This window comes from Pholcus phalangioides, unplaced genomic scaffold (assembly GCF_987345545.1).
Source record: "Pholcus phalangioides strain wild (caught in Gottingen) unplaced genomic scaffold, Ppha-v1.0 ptg000001l_1, whole genome shotgun sequence".
In the NCBI taxonomy this organism is placed as follows: domain Eukaryota; kingdom Metazoa; phylum Arthropoda; class Arachnida; order Araneae; family Pholcidae; genus Pholcus; species Pholcus phalangioides.
The window spans coordinates 12,779,660-12,798,208 of NW_028301594.1; the positions used below are offsets into that span (position 1 = coordinate 12,779,660).

General features: G+C 36.6%; 1 protein-coding gene across 2 annotated transcripts in view; it reads right to left on the reverse strand.

The window, feature by feature from the left end:
- LOC149089891 (zinc finger homeobox protein 4-like) overlaps positions 1 to 18,549 on the reverse strand; it is a 308,904-nt gene that overhangs the window by 183,227 nt on the left and 107,128 nt on the right. Inside the window, exon 1 of one of the 2 annotated variants that reach the window (XM_089255235.1) lies at positions 1,660 to 2,196. The exons of the other annotated variant lie outside the window; for it this stretch is intronic. The gene's annotated coding sequence lies outside the window, so the exon portion shown is untranslated. Of the gene's footprint in view, positions 1 to 1,659; positions 2,197 to 18,549 lie in introns of those variants that run through there. 2 annotated transcript variants of the gene reach the window in all.

The following is an 18,549-nucleotide window of genomic DNA, read 5'->3' on the forward strand; positions in this document are numbered from 1 at the left end:
TTCAATTGCAGCAATGAACCAGAGTCTAATATGCACCACACACAAGGCTAACAGGGTCGACAAGAAAAAATTGAATGTTGACTTGTCTGGCACATCACATACGTCACGTCATCATTTATTTCGTACCCATGTCAAGCAATAGGTATAATTCATTTCCTAGTTAAATTCTCCGATAATGGCTCGGTTTCGGTTCCAACAATGAACCACATAGGAAAGATACGTCGACGTGGATCAGAGCTCGTATTCACAATGATGGAAATAAAAATTTAGCAGAACATAGCGACTCTTGAAGAATATTTCCAAAATGATGACATGTCACTATTGCCTCATACTATGGATTTATTATCAAACAATAGCCAATGAGTATACGACCCCACTCAAAGAAGAAAAATTCACCTCATCTAAAATACATGATTTTTCGAAAATTCACAGCGATTGATGGATGTCAACATTGAAGCTAACAAATGTTTCCAACAATGCACGGTTCCAGCTCTAACAACAAACCAGACCCTAACACACTACACAATTCCGGTTAACAGGATCAACAGAAAAAATACAATGTTGATTTTGTCTGGTACATCACATGTCACACCATGTCGCGTTACCATTAACTTTGCATCCATGTAAAGCAATACATAATTTGGACCACCATTTCAGAACAGGTAAAAATATCTCAAAAATTCATAATGGCTGCCATAGGTCATTGTCACAATAAACAATACGGAATTTTTTGCAAATTACTCGGTTTCAGTTCCCACAATGAATCAATCCTATAAGAGATTCGTCAATGGGATCATAGCCTGTATAGTATGATGATGGGAAATGAAACTTTATAGAATATGGTGACTCTTGAAAAAATAGTCAAATGATGCCATGTCACCATTGTCTCATATTTTGGATACATTATCAAAAACAATAGCTAATGATTATTCAAGGGAAAAAAATCCACCTAAAATAACTGATCTCTCAAAAATTCAAATCGATGTTCGTCTTCAACAAAGCAATGTTTCCAACAATTGCGTGCACGGAGTTTCATCAGCTCCAACAATACACCAGAGCCTAATACATCACACACACACACACACATCCGCCTAACAGAAAAAAAAATGCTATGTTGACTTGTCTGTTGTAGCACATATCACAGAATGTCACGTCACTATTTCGTATCCATGTCCAACAACATGTAATCTGTATGAATATCTAAGAAAAAAAAATATCTCTCAAAACTTCAAAGTGGCTGCCAAAGTTCATTGTTAAAATAAACAATACAGAATTTTCCGACAATTACTCGGTTTCAGTTCCAACAATGAACCACGTAGGAGAGATTCGTCCACGGGATCCAAGCCCGTATTCACGGTGATAGACATGACTGCTTTTTTTTTGGCAGTTATGGAAGAGAAATCCTGCAATTCATAAACCATGTATAATTGTAGAATATTTTATAAAGGATTAGCGAAGATCATAAGTCCCGAAAAGAGTGCCTCCCGCGTCTGGCAAAGGCGGCCACACCGACGAGACGCACGCCGCGACGACACCGTCCGAACACGGCAACGTGAAAAATTCCCCCCTCGACAAGCCGATCACTTCCTCAAAACATCTACAGCTATACGTGGGAAAAGGAAATTAATAACAGTAATTAGCATAAGGAAATAATCAAACCTTGTTTGGTACAAGTCCGCAGCAATACCAGGAGCATATTCCATCGAAAATCTCGTCCATAAATAGAGTTATGTGTCGTCGTGTTATGTATACAATAAACCAACAGTACCGGAAGGGGGAAAAAAAATTTTCGGTGCAAAACAATTCTTTGTTATTCTTTTTCCCAGATAGAGACAAGAGTAGAAAAGCTCAAAATCAAAGATGTGTCACACAATCACTAATATTACGGCCGATCTCCACTCGCAATTTGCATATCGCCGGAATTCAGTTTACATCGAGTAATTCTCATTGTTGGAGAGGAAACAACAATACAGCGAGAAAGAAAGGAAAAAATAAAAATAACAACGGCGCGAGCACACACATAAAACACTGGCGTTGTGTCTTCTACGAAAGCCGAAGCTCATCTGATGCATTCCACTGAACGGGTGATGGGGGTGTTACCGTCGAGGTGTGGGGTTCCAATCTCCACGCTCTTCCCTCCCCACACACGCACACAACAGGCGCTTTATGCTGTGAAAATCACACACAAACGCACGCATCGACAGTACTATGCCAAGTGTTGCGGCGGGCGAGGAAGGTGACAGAGGAAAGAAACACGAGCGATCGAGATGGGAGAGTGGCATCGCAGCGCCATCTGTACGACTCGGGTCACAACTGAAACGGGCCCTCGAGATCGTCGGCGAGCGCCACCTTCTGGGTTATTGTAGCAGGAGAGCGGTGAAAATTGTGATCGGTGGAAAAATGCCGGAAAGAGATCGCTTTCATTTTCGTTTGTGACATCCTGATGGAAAGGTGACTCGACTCTCAGGAGTCTTTTATGCGCGTGTGTGTACACAATGGAGATGTATATGCGCGCTCACAGCTATGTAGACCATGGGTTTCCAACTGGTGTTCCGTGACAGCTTTTCTCGGGTCCCGCATGCTATCAAACGCCACGAAACCTGGAGAGCTTTCAAACAGGAAAAATTTCTTGTTAGTAATACTCGCAAATTGTTTACTCTACAAACTGTTTTTTTTTCTTATTTTGAATTTTAATGAGTGTTGTTTAAGGAAACATCAGACCACTTGGACAGGGCCGTAACTATGATTTTTGCCGCCCGGGGTAAGAATGATTCAGCCGCCCGGAGCAAACATTATTTTGCCACCTCCCACAACTTTCAAATTCAATGCCTTTGTAATGGTCACCTAAAACCGTCACCCCCTAAATTTTGCCGTACGAGGCAGTTTCCCCCCCCCCCCACCCAATTATGGCCCTGACTTAGGTGTCTAAAACAGCTTAGGAAACAGTAACATCAAATTTTTTACACATCAAACTTCCGAGCCAGAAGCTCATGAATGTAATTTTTCGTTTCATCAGGAAACTTTAAGTTGTATAAACAATGTTTATTTGGAAATATTTCGTCTACTAGGAAGTGTGAGAATTCACGTGTAATTTACGGGACACCCAGGGCCGTCTAAACACACGGAGCACGTCCCACCCGGGGCACGGAGATCTTATTTGCATAGGAGCTTTCACGATAAGATTTCTCTCAATTATTTATGACAACAAATATGTGAATCAGGAGATGGTACCTAAGGCCTTTTTTGCCCTGGAACCACGATGCTGTTGAGACGGCAGTAGGGTATTTTTTTCGGATAAAAATTAACAAATTTGATTCAGTTGCGTAGAACAGCCTCGTTATCATCAAGGGTTCCGTGGGAACAAGCCTTATGAGCTTCATAAGCTGACGGCTTAGGGTTACGCGAGACGTTTTACGTTGGAATCTCCAGGTATAGGTACCCGATTCTTGATTTTGTAGCAAGGGCTATTTCTATAGCAAGGCTTGGTTTTCTAGTGGCCCCAAAGTTGGTAGAAAGAAATAATGTTTTTGAGCAAAACTTGAAATAGATAGTAGATGGAATAGATGATATACTTGATAGCAGATGAAACTATTTTGAAGGCAAACTTACTGTTTTAAGTCAGAAAAAAAAATTAAGGGAATGTCGGATTGTGTAACAGTAAACTTTAGGGGAAAGAATTAATTATAATGAATGGAATGAACGTTCAACTAGATCAGGAGGTGGCTAGCCTTTTTCCAAGTCGTGCCACAATCAAGATTATTTTCGATGTGCGTGCCACTTTACGAAATTCAACACGCAGACCATGCGTCCCGTTTTTATGGGGCAATTGCATTCTCTCCGCTTCTGTAAAATAACGTTTGGCACTGTCCTCTTATTTTCGTACAAATGTTCATTTTGTCACTCTTTTAAGTTCTGAATAGTTTTTATTTTTGAGTCATAAATCCAATATGATCGTAATGCAGTTTGTTTATGTACAGAATATTGGTAGAAGTTCATCTTACCTACACCATGTTCAGCATAGACATCCATTTTATTTGCTCAATGGTGTTATTTTACGACACACACAAAATCCTGAACATGGATTTTTCTCCCCGACAAATCACATAAGTTCGGACATAAATTATCGAAACACAGTTTTAAACAAAGAAAAAGAGGGGGGGGGGGTCAACATTGATCATTAGGCCTTCAGTAGGCTAATCGTCACATATCGTCCCCCCCCCCCCTTCATGCTAGAAGCATGAATATGCAAATTTTCACTCCTTTTTTTCATCAGCTGGTTGTATATCTTATGTTGCTATGTAAGTTTACCTGAAACACGAATATAAACGTATGTTACAAAACAAACGCCATTTTCCACGTTTCCCTTCACCCCCCGCTAAGACAGTGGACATTTATGCTTCCATCATGAGGGGGGACGATGTCGGACCAGGGTGCGCCGAATTACCGGAATTGCACGGTTACTGGAAGGTAATTGAAAAAAGCCCATCTAAATATGCAGTATAAACTTCCCCGCATAGACATGTTTTCTTATTATAAACTCGCATAAAGTCTGCCTAAAAACGCCAGATTACTGGACGGGACGGATTTTACAAGGTGCATAGCAAAGAAGAGGGGATGGGGGGTTATAACATTTTACTGGCGATCCTAGGGGTATACTTCCAATTAGAAAAAGTTCCCAAATAATCTGCAGTACTCAGATATGTCATTCATGTTTCAAGAGGGTTGTATAGTTATTAAAATATAAAATTCTACTTTTTATCCATTCCCCGTGTGTCCCAAAACCCAATTATTTTTTTTTTAACATTTAACGATGTTTTTCCCCAAAAATTCCCTCCGTTTTTCGAATTCTATATAATATCTCAGTAAATATTGCACTTAGGAACACGGATTTTGTTTTTATTTTGGCAACATTTTTCTAATTGTTCTTTCTAAGTGTTCAACTTTCTAAGTTAGAGGACAAGAGGAACCGTATAAAAAGTTTTTTTTTTTTGTTTTAATAACTATGCAATCGCTTGAAATATGAATGGCATACCTGGAAACTACGCGTTATTTGAAAACTTTTTCTAATTGAAAGTATGCCTCTAGGATCAACGGTCGTCAGGCCTTACCCCTTTTTTGCCATGCACCCTGTATAGAGTCGTTTTAGACTCTATGACTCTTAGGACTTCATAAAAGTATTGTTTAGATCTGTCACATTCTCCCTCTTCACGGAGGCACCCTGTTCGTTTCAATAGCTTAGTAATGTCAAAAATTATAAGAGCGATTCATAAACGATTCACGAAAGCGATTCATAAGTTATTCATAAGCGAAAAGACAGCATTTGTTCCCGACTTTGTGTATGTATGTACCCCGAGTGAGAAAGGATGAATTCTTTATCAACAAAACGAGCCAATCCTGGAAATGTGTACAAAATTGTTCGGAAATATGGTATTGGGAAAATATTTTCCTGTGTTTAATCCGCGAATTGTAAATTTGTAAATGAACATTTGAATTTTCGAAAGTGTTAGTGCTTGATATAATGCTGCTGCCTTATCTGCAGCTTTTTTTCTGAGAGGTTGGAAAAGAAATAAATATTCTAAAAATTAATTTGCAATGAATAATTTTTTTTTAAAAATTGGATGTGAGTAGAAAAATCAGCATTTCTTCCACAAAAACGTAACAAGCAACCTCTTCCAGTCCCAGAGCCTTGTATAATACACAATAAAACAAACGTAGCCAACCGAGTCGCTTTTTGTTTTTTTTTTAATTTTTGTGAAAGAGTTTTTATAAAACTTTTATAGTCACTCTATAAAAGTTTTATAAAAGAACTTTTTTAACTTTTATAGTTAAACCCAGCCTAAATTAGATAATCAACCCCGAAGAGATTTGCTGTTAGAAGAATGATTTTAAAAAGTGGGCTCCGACGTCTAGCAAACGATTTCAAAGGGGTCTGTGAGATGTATTTCAGAACGAAGCAGAAGTTAAAATGCAGCGTGTGAGTGTCTATGGTGTTTGATCGGAGCCAGGGAGTGTCTCTAGATGAGCGCTGATTGAAAAATACCACATGCAAAGTTTAAACTTTTCAGAGTAGTGGCGTTGGAGTCAGGGATAGGTATAGGTGCTAGAGCAACTTCCACAGTGTTCTTTAGCACTTTGCAAGAAAGTACCGTATGTTCAAGTATTTTACAGCCGAGCAATTTTTGAATTTCGTTTGGCCATGATAATCAGTATATAAATTTTACACGAGAAAAATACGTGCAACTACATAGATACGTACATGCCAACATATATGAATTACATATAAATTATATACGTTATTACTTACGTGTTCTAGCAACATATTTCATGAAGAACTCACCTGTAACAGAAATAACAGAATTACAATAACATTCAATCATACTCGCACAAGCAAGATATCTCGTCAATCAACGAAACAGACTTTTTATAACACCTTAGACCAGTGGTTCTCAAACTTTGTCACCCATGGCTCCCTTACCCAATTCATGACACACCAGCGGCCCTCCCCGTGTAGTTTGGTAAATATTTTCCCACGTCCTAAACCAGTGTTTCCCAAAGTGGGCAATATCACTCCCGGGGGGGGGGGGATGGTATGTCCGTCGACTTAGGGGAGCGATAGAACAGAAAATTTGGGAAACTTTTTTTTTTTTTACGCCCATGTCCTAAACCAGCGATCAACCTTTTTTGGACTCTCATGGAACCCTTTTCAGTATATAATTTCTATGGCGGAGCCCTGTTTGACTCGAGAAGCCTCTTTTTGTGTAAAATTTTTATGTCGGAACCATGTAGGTCTCTTTTATCAGATTTAGTGATTTTATTTTCCTCGAGTCAAACAAGGCTCTGCCATAGAAATTATATACTGAAAAGGGCTCTGTGAGTCAAAAAAGATAAACACTTCAAACCCTAAATTCGCGTACAAATTATTACCTATAGCTCGTCGCAGCACCCCTGAGACGCAAGCTATGGTTCTACAATTAAGTGACATTGAAGTTACAGTAGGAAGTATTATTCCCTCCACGTATTTTATTTTTGTATTATAATACTGTATTTTTTAAAAATTCGATATACATGATTGACGATCCTGGACATATTTCAATAGTTAATAATAAATCATAAATTTTTATTGAAAGGTTTGCACTAGAAATATAAAGAATTGATTTGCACTAGAAATATATAATAGCCCAAGGTGTTTTGATAAATTGAAAAAAAAATTGAAATTTTCCTCACAGATGGCACTGGAAAACGGAAAAACTCGACAAAATGTAAAACGATTCGCAAACAATGTATAATTAATTGTTTATGACAATTTGCGCTACATGAAACTACCATATTTTAATATGAGCACCCTCTCACCCGTTTAGATGTAGTCCGAGCTGGAAAAGGTGCTTATATTGAATTGTGATAGTTTTATGTAATTATAATAGTGGTTTTCTCAATATGTTCTCCGCGAACTCACGCGAATCCGGTGGTGTTCTTAACCTTTTCTAGCCACGACTCAAAATCAGCAACACGATCAACTTTGCTACCCGATACCCCATGGGTCTATCGTCAAATTGAAAAAATGCTTATTGAATAATACTTAGTCATAGTACACCAACTACGGTCATATCGCCATACAGAAATTTAATTCAAGTCCATATACAGCAATTTAATAGTCGTGGGACTAGGATAGGGTATTCAGATCATGCGACTGATTTTGGAAAACCTGGTAAAAACTGGAACACAAACCCGAATTCACTAATAAAAGCCGGGCAGCTTGAAAAAATATTTTCAGAAGGCATTACAGTGTCGAATTCTAAGGCAATTGATAAGATTACCGGTTGGCACTAAAAGCCTGGGCCTGACGGTTTAGTTCAGAGGCTTTCTCGTCGTAGGCCGCTGAAATTAAGTGAAAATTTCCGTGGACCTGCACAATTGGAGGAAATTTGCGAACCGGTGAAAGCAAAAATAAGGGAAATTTCCTATAAACTAGCGACTTATTATATTTCGTACTTTTATACTTTGCGTACTTATAAATACAAGAAAACGGTCCAAGCTAGAAAGCTTGCTGTTACCTATTGAATATAAGATTAAAAAAAAAAAAACTATCTGTTATAATTCTCAAAATGAAGTGCTTGTTTATCTTTAACAGATGTGCAGAATGAAAATGAGCAACGTGTAGTATGAAACTACAATTTTCTTTATTCTGCATGCCGTTGTAAATTTTATGGACCGAAGTGGCGCTTCATTTCCCGTGACTAGTGACTTTTCTGTTATTTTAGAATGAGCTAGCGACTTCGCTTACTTTTTGTCTCATTTTTGGCTGTAATTGGCTATATCCCGTATTTGCCCGTATTTAAAAGCTCAATTGCCGTATTTTTCTCGAAAAAATATGGTCAGCCTATTGTGATGGATATTTTTGTGTAGAGAAAAGAAAATATATACACATATACAGTATAAACATTTTCTACAATTTTAGAATCAACCTTAGAATTTTTATCTCCCTTGGGGAGGGGGGGGACATTGTATAACTGGGTCACAAAAAATATAATTGTTTTTGAAAAAATATTTTTTTACATTTATTGTAATTATTTATATACTTTTGCAAACTAATAAGACATTTCCTTTCTTCTTCATTCCGTTATCCATCAGGACATACTATTTCACTGGAAGTGAGGTTTTTCGTTTTTCAGAACTGCCCAATTGTGATATATGATTCAATTTGGAGCCCGGTTGCAATATATGAGAGCCAATGACCGCACCGGGCTGTTAAATGTTAGGATCGTGTAAATGAATCAAAATACGTTGACATTTGTATCACGGCTGCCAAAGAAAGCATTTCTGTGAAAAATTTAACGCATGTGCGTAGGAACACTTGCATCACCGTCGATGAGAAAAAGAAAGAAAAAAAAAAGTTCAAATATATATATATTTATTTATTTAATTATGTGTGTACATCTGGTATGTGGTGGAAAAAAATACAAGCTCGGTCAAAATTTTTACATGCCCGGGGTATGTCAAGCAATAGCTTTGTACAGCCTTGACGAACAACCCGTTTCCAAAGCCCTACGACCCAAGTATGAATAACGTCCCATACGTTATGAATCCTTGCTGCTTGGAATGTATTTCAGGAAATAGCCACACGATATATTCGTACTCTAATTTCTGTTACGGCATAGCTTAGTTGATTCTCGATGCCCTCAGCTTTTGACCAAAGGGACTTCAAGTAGACGATGATTTTCGTCACAGAGAGCAACAGGCCTACAGCGGTACAAATATTCAATCATTGTACTTCACTCATAGTTAAGAAAAATTGATGGCTGTGTGTGGTGGCAGCACTACACATTACAAGCATTACACAGTAACAAATCTCATGCACAGGTTCACAACACGTACACACACATTCCGACATGTACCAATTCGTTAGAAATTCCGCTGAGGAATGCGGACGAGGTACATGTGTGGTTTAGTAGTAATAGTACACGATGATGGAGAAAGCACTGCTATAAAGAATAGTGTTAATGAGCCTTGCTTTTAACGTCAAGAAAATGCAACGACTCCGGACTCAATGATGCATTTTTAAAACTTGTCTTTTCAAGTTTGTGCTGTTTTTCTAAGAAATTGTGAGTTTAAGCTTAGCCCATCGGTAACAATGTTTGTCTGGCTTTTCTATTCATAATTATGACAATAAAAACCGGATGCTTCGCATGATTGTCCATCATTGTTCAGGTTCTAGGCATTGCACATGTGAACACTGGCGCAGTTCCCATACACAGAGATGTTCTAATGACAGGGCTGACAATTTTTTAAATATCATCTACTTATATATGTGCAGCAAAAACTACAACTATTGCTCCAGAAATCGGGATGATTAGCTCTATTTAATCCATGCATTTGTTATGTTTTTAACATTTGTCTGTTGTTTGTTTGAAGGGCCTTCACTGAAAGAATCTGCTTCAAATCCCGCTTCAACGTCAGGGGCCTAAAACTCTTATTATTGCCATCAATTCAGATTTCGAACACGTGTTCTGAACCCCTGAATACACAAATCATATTCTAGAGCAGTGGTGCAGGTTAATTTTTAAATTTTTTTATATATGTGAATGGTGATAACTTCTGATAATATGACAGTTACTCGCATCATGGAAAACTCGTATTTCGAAATAAACTTTCCAATTTAACCCTCCAGTGCATAGGTGAGAAAATGTTCCGTGAGTGCGCGGGTTGGGTCTCACAGACCCATACTGAGTTATACAGGGTGATTCAAAACTCATGGGACAAACTTTGAGAGATGATATGACTCCTAAACACACAAGCATTTTTGATCACAGAATGTCCAGTCGAATCGCAATAGCAAAGGCTCGTGAAACTTAAACCGGCACCGGTATGCAGCATAAAAACAAATCATATTGTATAGTGTGTAGTGCCATAACACACTTTGTTCGTTTTTATGGTGCATATCGGTTTGAAACCAACAACCAACTTTACTTAGAAAGAAGCAAAGTGGTAGGGGATGTTTTTAGAGCGTATACCAACGGCACTTCACGAAAATTAAATATCATATTTATACGACTGCAATAAGTGCAATCAACCATTCTAGGGTACAGGGTATTGTAATGTGTTAAGTCTTCTCATGATGCAACCTGGGTAACGCAAATTCTACCACAAGTCATTCTTCGCTTGGTCATTGTTTGGCGCAGCATAACCTTGATGGACGTTGAAACAATAAAAAACAAACTCCAATCCAATCCGAAGGTTTCATATGTATCCTCGAATGGCTGACAGCCCATATCCCAACAAATCCATCGGAAAAAATATTATAATTGATTTTGGTGCTGTTGAGCACTCTAAAAACATCCTCTACCGCCTTTGCTATTGTGATTCGACCGGATATTCTATGAGCAAAAATGTTTGTTTAGTAGTCATATCATCTCTTAAGGCTCGACCCATGAATTTAGAATCACCCTGTATATTACATAAAATATTTATACACTTTGTTTTCTTAGTGCATTTTCATACTCATTTTCCATCAGTTTAGCTACAATATGAACATAAAATGAATGTAACTATCCATTTCTGTAATATTTTATTGTAAATTTCAAATTAACAGTTCTATATTACTCATAACATCATGCTAAAGCAGAAACTCAAGGATGGATGTAATGAAATGATTTTTTTCATGCATGTGAAATGAACCTTGTATAATTAAAATATAAACATCCATATCTCATTTTTACACTCATTTTAAAATAACCATATCAATTAACATTTTAAAAAAATGTTGCTTGTCTGCACGGGTTGTGTCTCACACAGACCCAGCTACAGAAATTTTTTCTTTTTTTTTGCAATTCCGAAAAAAAATAGCAACCACAACCAAAGCTGGCACAATAGATAAACGAGTTCAAATTAGGAAATTTGCAAGAACCTCAAGAATATTTCTCCTTCCACCTGTTGGTAAATGACAAGAACACGTGTGCATGGGTCTCACAGACACAACACGTGCACTGGAAGATTAAAATAATGGACATCCATTCGTTACAAACATAACGCCACAACAGGCAAAATGCCCAACGAGGTGGCTGAGAAAAAGACGCCCATAACAATGGATACACATCCCAATCGTACATAAACCATGGTAGAATAGTGTGGTATAATTGTTGTTTTGTTAATTAAATATTTGCCTTGCAATACAAATATTCTACACAATATGACAATCACTGGTGTCTGGAACTTGTTCAAAGCAACCGAGAAGACTTTTGAATGATAATTTTGCTCCCGCATTCCGAGTTCGTAAGTCGAATAATTGTTCGTAAGTTGAGGTATTTTTAGGGGAATAGTTTTTATATCTGAACTTGAATTACTCGGAAGTCGAGACACTGTCTATTCGAGATTAAATCTTGGACAGTAATACCCAGCCATTGTGTGTCCTGCCATTTTGGGCTTCACCAAAGTGTTGGAAAATATTTGAAATCCTAATATTTTCACAGATGCCATGAACGTAAAAGTGACAAAATTAGAATAACATAAGCCCCATAGCAATTTTGAGACAATTATCGAGCGGCAAATTATTGTCGTTTCAATACTGCTTTCTTTCAAGAAAATGAAACGTATTTTATATTACAGTACTTATATTTACAATCAGAGGAGAGTTTTTGGTTTTGCCGTCTGTGCAGGGCCGATCTTACCAAAAGCGGAGACCAGTGCGAAAATAACCGCTTTGTTCCTTCACGTTACAAATAGCTCTGTGTAAGTCCTTTATTAGAGAATTTGCCAAAATGAACATGTGTGTCCCGTCAGTGGATACCACCTCTTTTTAACGAACATTTTTCTTAGTCCCGTGGATTTAAGGCATTACTGTACAACATTTCACTACATACTAGCTTACAGACATTTTTCGTGGGAATTTTTAGTTACTCAATAGTTAAGCAACAAAATCAAAAATGCTTATAAAGGCTGAATGCTTAATAATGTTTAAATTCTTTTTAGTTGAGTTTACACAAATCATAAGATGAAGGAAAGGACACTGTCACATGAAATAACAAAGAAAATAGAACATCCAAAATCGAATAAATGTCGTAGGAAAGAACAATAATACATTGAGCCACAAAAGGTTCAATGAAAAAGGTCGGCCAATATTACCAAAGGGATTATTACTATCTATGCAGAGGCGGATCTAACGGCGGGCGCATCGGGCCCCCGACTTCTAAAGGGCCCCGAAAAACCCAAACTTCACGCTTTTTTTCCAATTTAAGGGACCCATTATTTTCTTTTGCGCCCGGCTCTAAACCGACTTTAATCCGCTACTGCACCTATGCTGAATACACAGGCTCGACAACGCCAATCCATATCAATAATAAAATTATTAATGGCGTTTTGAGGTATCAGGGTCCATTTAAGCGAAAGACTTGTTCGCAGCTCACCGAGGCTTTAGAAAGGGTCATGGAGAGCAGTTGATTGTTTTCTATAGATGTCAAATATATTCTCTATTGGATGCAAGTCAAAAGAAATGAGTGGCTATTTCATACGAGACCGCGTTCCAGATTGAACTTTAATGCTGGACAACACAAACTGTATTAACTTTTGCATTATCGTCCATAAACATGGCATCAGATCCCGTGACAGAAAGAAATGGCGTGAGCATATGGTGCTGGGATGTCATCTCGATAGTGTACAACCGTCTCCGAACGTTCAGGTCAATGCGGGCACCAATAGCAATTTCTGTTGTTTGTTGTTTAATTTGGTGTGTTGCTTAACTTTTGAGCGGGAATGTAGATGAACAGGAACCACATTGTTTAATAAAAAAAATTGTTTTAATTAAGTTGCATTAATTGTTGCACCCTTGTAGCTCGACCCTAAATCGGCTCAGTGTCTGTGGGCTGTACAAATTTGCTACCTTTCTCTCGTTCCGTTCAAATTCTTATGACCACCTTTTCCTGCTGTAAATACGTCTCTGTTTACAGTAAGAGAAACATTGTCGGCTTCGACTTATTCAAAGCACCCCCCATCTTCCGTGCATCAAACAAACTTTTTTTTTTCATAATATGATCCTCTTGTATTCTCAAGGGATCAGCATGATCCGTCCAGGGAATTTGTTAGTAAACATCCATGCCGAAACCGGGATTCGAACCCAGACCTGCACAGTGAGAAGCTAGTTCCCTAACCATTCAACTGCCAGGCGGCTTTTCTTATACAAATCGATTTCATCCCAAGTGAAGAATTTTTCGCGAATTCGTATTTTTGCTCGCACGTAACTTGCATTTCTCACAAGTCGAGACATTCATATAATTGCACTTTATGTTTAATATAACCAGACGCAAAATATGTTTCAAACGGGGATTGATCATTCAAAGTAAATGGATGAAAAAATGACGGCATCGAAGAAAGTATCGTGATATCAAATAACAAAAAAAAAGTCTATTGCGGGCAAAACTTTTACAAGAACTCAAACTCATTTCAAGTGAATCCAAATAATGTACCGTACCGGTTCGAATAACCACAAAGGGAAAGGATCTTGCATCGAACTTTATTATTTCCACGAAACCTTTCCAAATAAAATATCTAAGAAGGAGAGATTCAACCAATCCGTAAAATAGATATTCCCGTCAAAAAAAAAAAAAGAGATTCATTCCTTCTGTGATTATATCGGAACAGCGTATATTACAAGGGAAATATAAAAAAAAAAATCATCTACCATGATGCGTTATAATACACAAAGTCCACGGATGTTATTGGACACGCAATGTACAATTACAAATATTGCCTCTCATTTGTGGGAGTAAAAACACGATCAAGTCCGCGTTCTGATTGTTTGTAATAACACAAAAGAGAGAAATATTCGCACAGACAAAAAAAATAAAATCAAAGGGATGGATATATATATAAAAAAAAAATTGGAATGAATGGCAGAGAAATAAGAACACTGGACAGAGGCGACACACCCAACGCTGACCCCCTACAATACACACACACACATTATTACTCTTTTTTTTTGAACTGGTGAAACAAATGTAACACGTACGAGATTGTAGCAAGGGAGCAGAAACACGATATACTCACAGAAATAAAACAGAAATATAGTTGGACAACGGGAACAATAAAATATGGAAAAAAATGTCACGTGACAGCACGGATGGACGAATAAATAATCCATCTCTTTATTATTACTGCCATTATTGTTTACGTGATCAAATACCCGGATGGGCAATAATTCATGGTTATGCTCGCGATATTAGACCCACTGTTAATTGGGTTATTAAAGGCATTCCGCGTTTGTCGTGTGTGTGTGTATGTAGTATGGAGTATATGATATATCCTGGGCAGTGTCTAATAAAATGAACGGATATAAAATCACGAATATCGTTCTTTGTGAATCACGTGATTTCGTTTGTTCATTGATAAGAGTTTTTCAAAATGACCGACCCCGTTCGGCTTTTATATTCTTCATGGAATCATCCGGCGTGTGTGTGTGTGTGTGTTGTTTTTGAAAACTGAAACCTTCCTGTGTAAATCATTTTTCCGGTATGTGACTGAAATATGCGGTGCATAATAGAATAATAGCACAAAATTTTATGTATGACTCATACTCTATCAAAGAATTTAATCAAAATACCAATGCAATCAGCATTACGGTTAAAATGAATCATAGGGATGGACATTGGAGTAGTCCCCCCACCAACACCAAGCAAGAGAATTAATGATGCAATAGACGTCGCTTATTTGAATCATGCATAACGTTATCATTCGGGTATTGTTATCACTACCGCAGAGTGATACGGACAGGGAAGCAAAAATAGTTATCGTGACGGCATCGGAATAGTTATCGGTTTAAGTTATCAATTTTTTCGTAGTCCATTTTTTTTTTCTCATTTTGAAGCTAAGATTCAATTAGATCAATTTTTTTCCCAATAGGTTGTTAATAAACATTCATTCCATTCGGTCAAAAAATCGAATAGATTGATCGGTTTCATTCTCAAAAAAAGGTCTCTTCACGTTCTTCTAAAGTAATCCTTACACTTTTCCAGGGCTTAGTTCGTCCTGGATTGGAGCATGCCGTCAGGTTTTGGGGACCATACTTACAGAGAGACATTGACTTAATGGATAGGCTGCGGAGACAAGACACACATGGAGACGATTTTTTGAACATGTGTACATTGGAAGATCGCAGATGTCGGGGGGATATAATTGAAGTGTTTGGAATTTTCAACGGGATGTACAAAATGGACTTATGACTATGAATGACCAATGACGGACCATGACTAGAAATGGACCATAAATAATTTCAAAATTAATTTGTAAAAATAATTTTGTGAAAACTTATAGATGACGCATAGATGTTTGTGTGTGTGTAGTAGTAGTAATTCATATTTTAAACAATAACATGACAAAATAAAAGCCCTCCCATGCCTTGAAATTTTATTATTGATGAACGAAATTTCCACATATTGATTATAAGCAGGGAATTACAGCGCCGGGCCATCATTTCAACTTTTTGCAGGGGGCGGAGGGGGCAAAGCACATGTACTCAACGTATGTATATCGAAAGCCAGGGGGAGCAACGGCCCCCCCCCCCCGAAATGACGGACCTGAATTACAGTAGTAGAAATTTAAGAAAATTTATCTATATGTTCTCAAAAATAAATAATGCTATGACTTTTTAAATAAATATAGTTATTCGCAAAAATCAGGTATCGTACTGTAATATGAAACGCAAGTAAAATCCATAATTGTGTATTTAAAATGTGCTAATACAGGGTGATCAGCGAATAAGCTCTTATTTCAAAATTAAATATCTCTACAACAAAGATCAATAGAATTATGCGGTAAATGGTACGTTTATTAGCAAAACTGTAAGAATGTTGTACAGAAATTTCGAAAATTTAGTTTTTTTTTTTAATTTTTTAAAATTTAAAAAAAAAAACAAAACCGGAGATTTTAGGGTTCCGAAAATCCTCATTTGTGTGAAGAGAAACCACTGCATTCGCCTAAAGTTACTGCATGGGCTGCGGTATGCGCCAGAGGCATTATCGGCCCCTTCTTCGTGCGAGAAATGATTACTACTGAACGTTACGTTACAATTTTGGAACAATTTGTCAGCACACATGGCGCATACCGCAGCCCATGCGGTAACTTTAGGCGAATGCAGTGGTTTCTCTTCACACAAATGAGGATTTTCGGAACCCCAAAATCTCCAGTTTTTTTTTTAAATTTCAAAAAATTTTAAAAAAACTAAATTTTCGATATTTCTGTACAACATTCTTACAGTTTTGCTAATAAATGTACCGTTTACTGCATAATTCTATTGATCTTTGTTGTAGAGATATTTAATTTTGAAATAAGGGCTTATTCGCTGATAACCCTCTATTATAAATTATTATTATAATGCAAGCCTGCTATGAAATTAACATTCACTGCAATTGTTTTCTCACTTAAAATTATATTTTTCGTAATTGAAGGTAAAATATTCACAACTAACTTATGCGTACTTCAATCTATGCTAACCTAAACTGGCTTATTAACAGTATGAAAAATAAATCTTGAAATTTTTAAATTATTGATTAATAATTACGGAATGTACCGTAGGCTCTATATAAAAAAATATAGTAACTGGTAAAACATATTAAAAACAGTGTCAAACTCTTAAATTTATATTAATGGCTGAAAAATAATAATAACGCAATATTTTAGCTAAAAGCAAAAATGTCCTGTTTTAGAACATTTGAAAAAAAAAGGAAACGGCACGGTTGAACATTTCGCAACCACTTATGAGGAAAAGCAGACACTAAATTATCCCGTTTTCACCTGCATCCCGTTTGATCAAACAAGACATATGGTCATAGTAATCGCTTTTCGATTTCTTTCTGGTATAGTTATCAATCGGTTATTACTATTGAAATCCCCAAGTCCCGGTGTTATCACATTAAACGGAGTGCACAGAATATGAATGGAATATGTAAATGTTGAGACCGCTACAAAATAATTTGAATGCTTAGCCTTGTGCACATACACTAATTATTAATCAACAATTTAAAAATTAGAAGATTTATTTTTCATATTGTTAATAAGTCAGTTTAGGTTAGCATAGATTGAAGTAGGCATAAGTTAATTGTGAATAATTTATCTTCAATTACGGAAAATGTAATTTTAAATAAGAAAACACACACACACAATTGTTGACAGGCTTGCATTATAATAATAATTTATAATATTAGCACATTTTTTAAATACGCAATCATGAATTTTACTTGCGTGTGATATTACAGTACGATACCTGATTTTTGCTAATAACTGTATTTATTTAAAAATATATAGCATTATTTATTTTTGAGAATATATACAAATATTTTCTTAAATTTCTACTACTGTAATTCTCTGCGTATAATCAATGTCTGTAAATTTCCTTCATCAATAGTAAAATCTTACGGCATGGGAGGTACTTTTTGTCACATTATTGTTTAAAATATGAATTACTACTACACACATGTCAATATGCCATCTATAAACTTTCAAAAAATTATTTTTACAAATTAATTTTGAAATTATTTATTTCCATTCCAACCTCTCAGATAAAAATCTGCAGATAAGACGCATCGGTTTATAATTAATCCACATGAATGTGTATATGTTAATGGGGGAAATTCCAATGTTTTTTTTTTTGACGTATAATCCGAAAATTAAACGAGAATTTTATAAGAAAAATACGGTAGTTTTACAATTTGCATAGAATTTTTACGATTGTACGGTGTAGGCAATTTATGACTACAGTACTTCCAAACGGCAACTAATATCCATCTTACTAATACATATTGGTTTTATAGCCTCTATATTTATTAGTGTGTTTATATACATAGTAGTCCCTTTAACGAATTTCTAAATACAAGTGTATTACGAAATGCTAAAATTTTCGCTGATTTACATTGAAAATTATCTAATTACGAATTTTCTGTGTAACGAATGTTTTCATGCAAAGAAACATTATATAGGAACTTGACTGAATAACGTCTAGTGACAAATTTGATGAGACCGATAGTTTTATTTCTTAAATCGAGATTCTACGAATATTCCCCACATAAATCG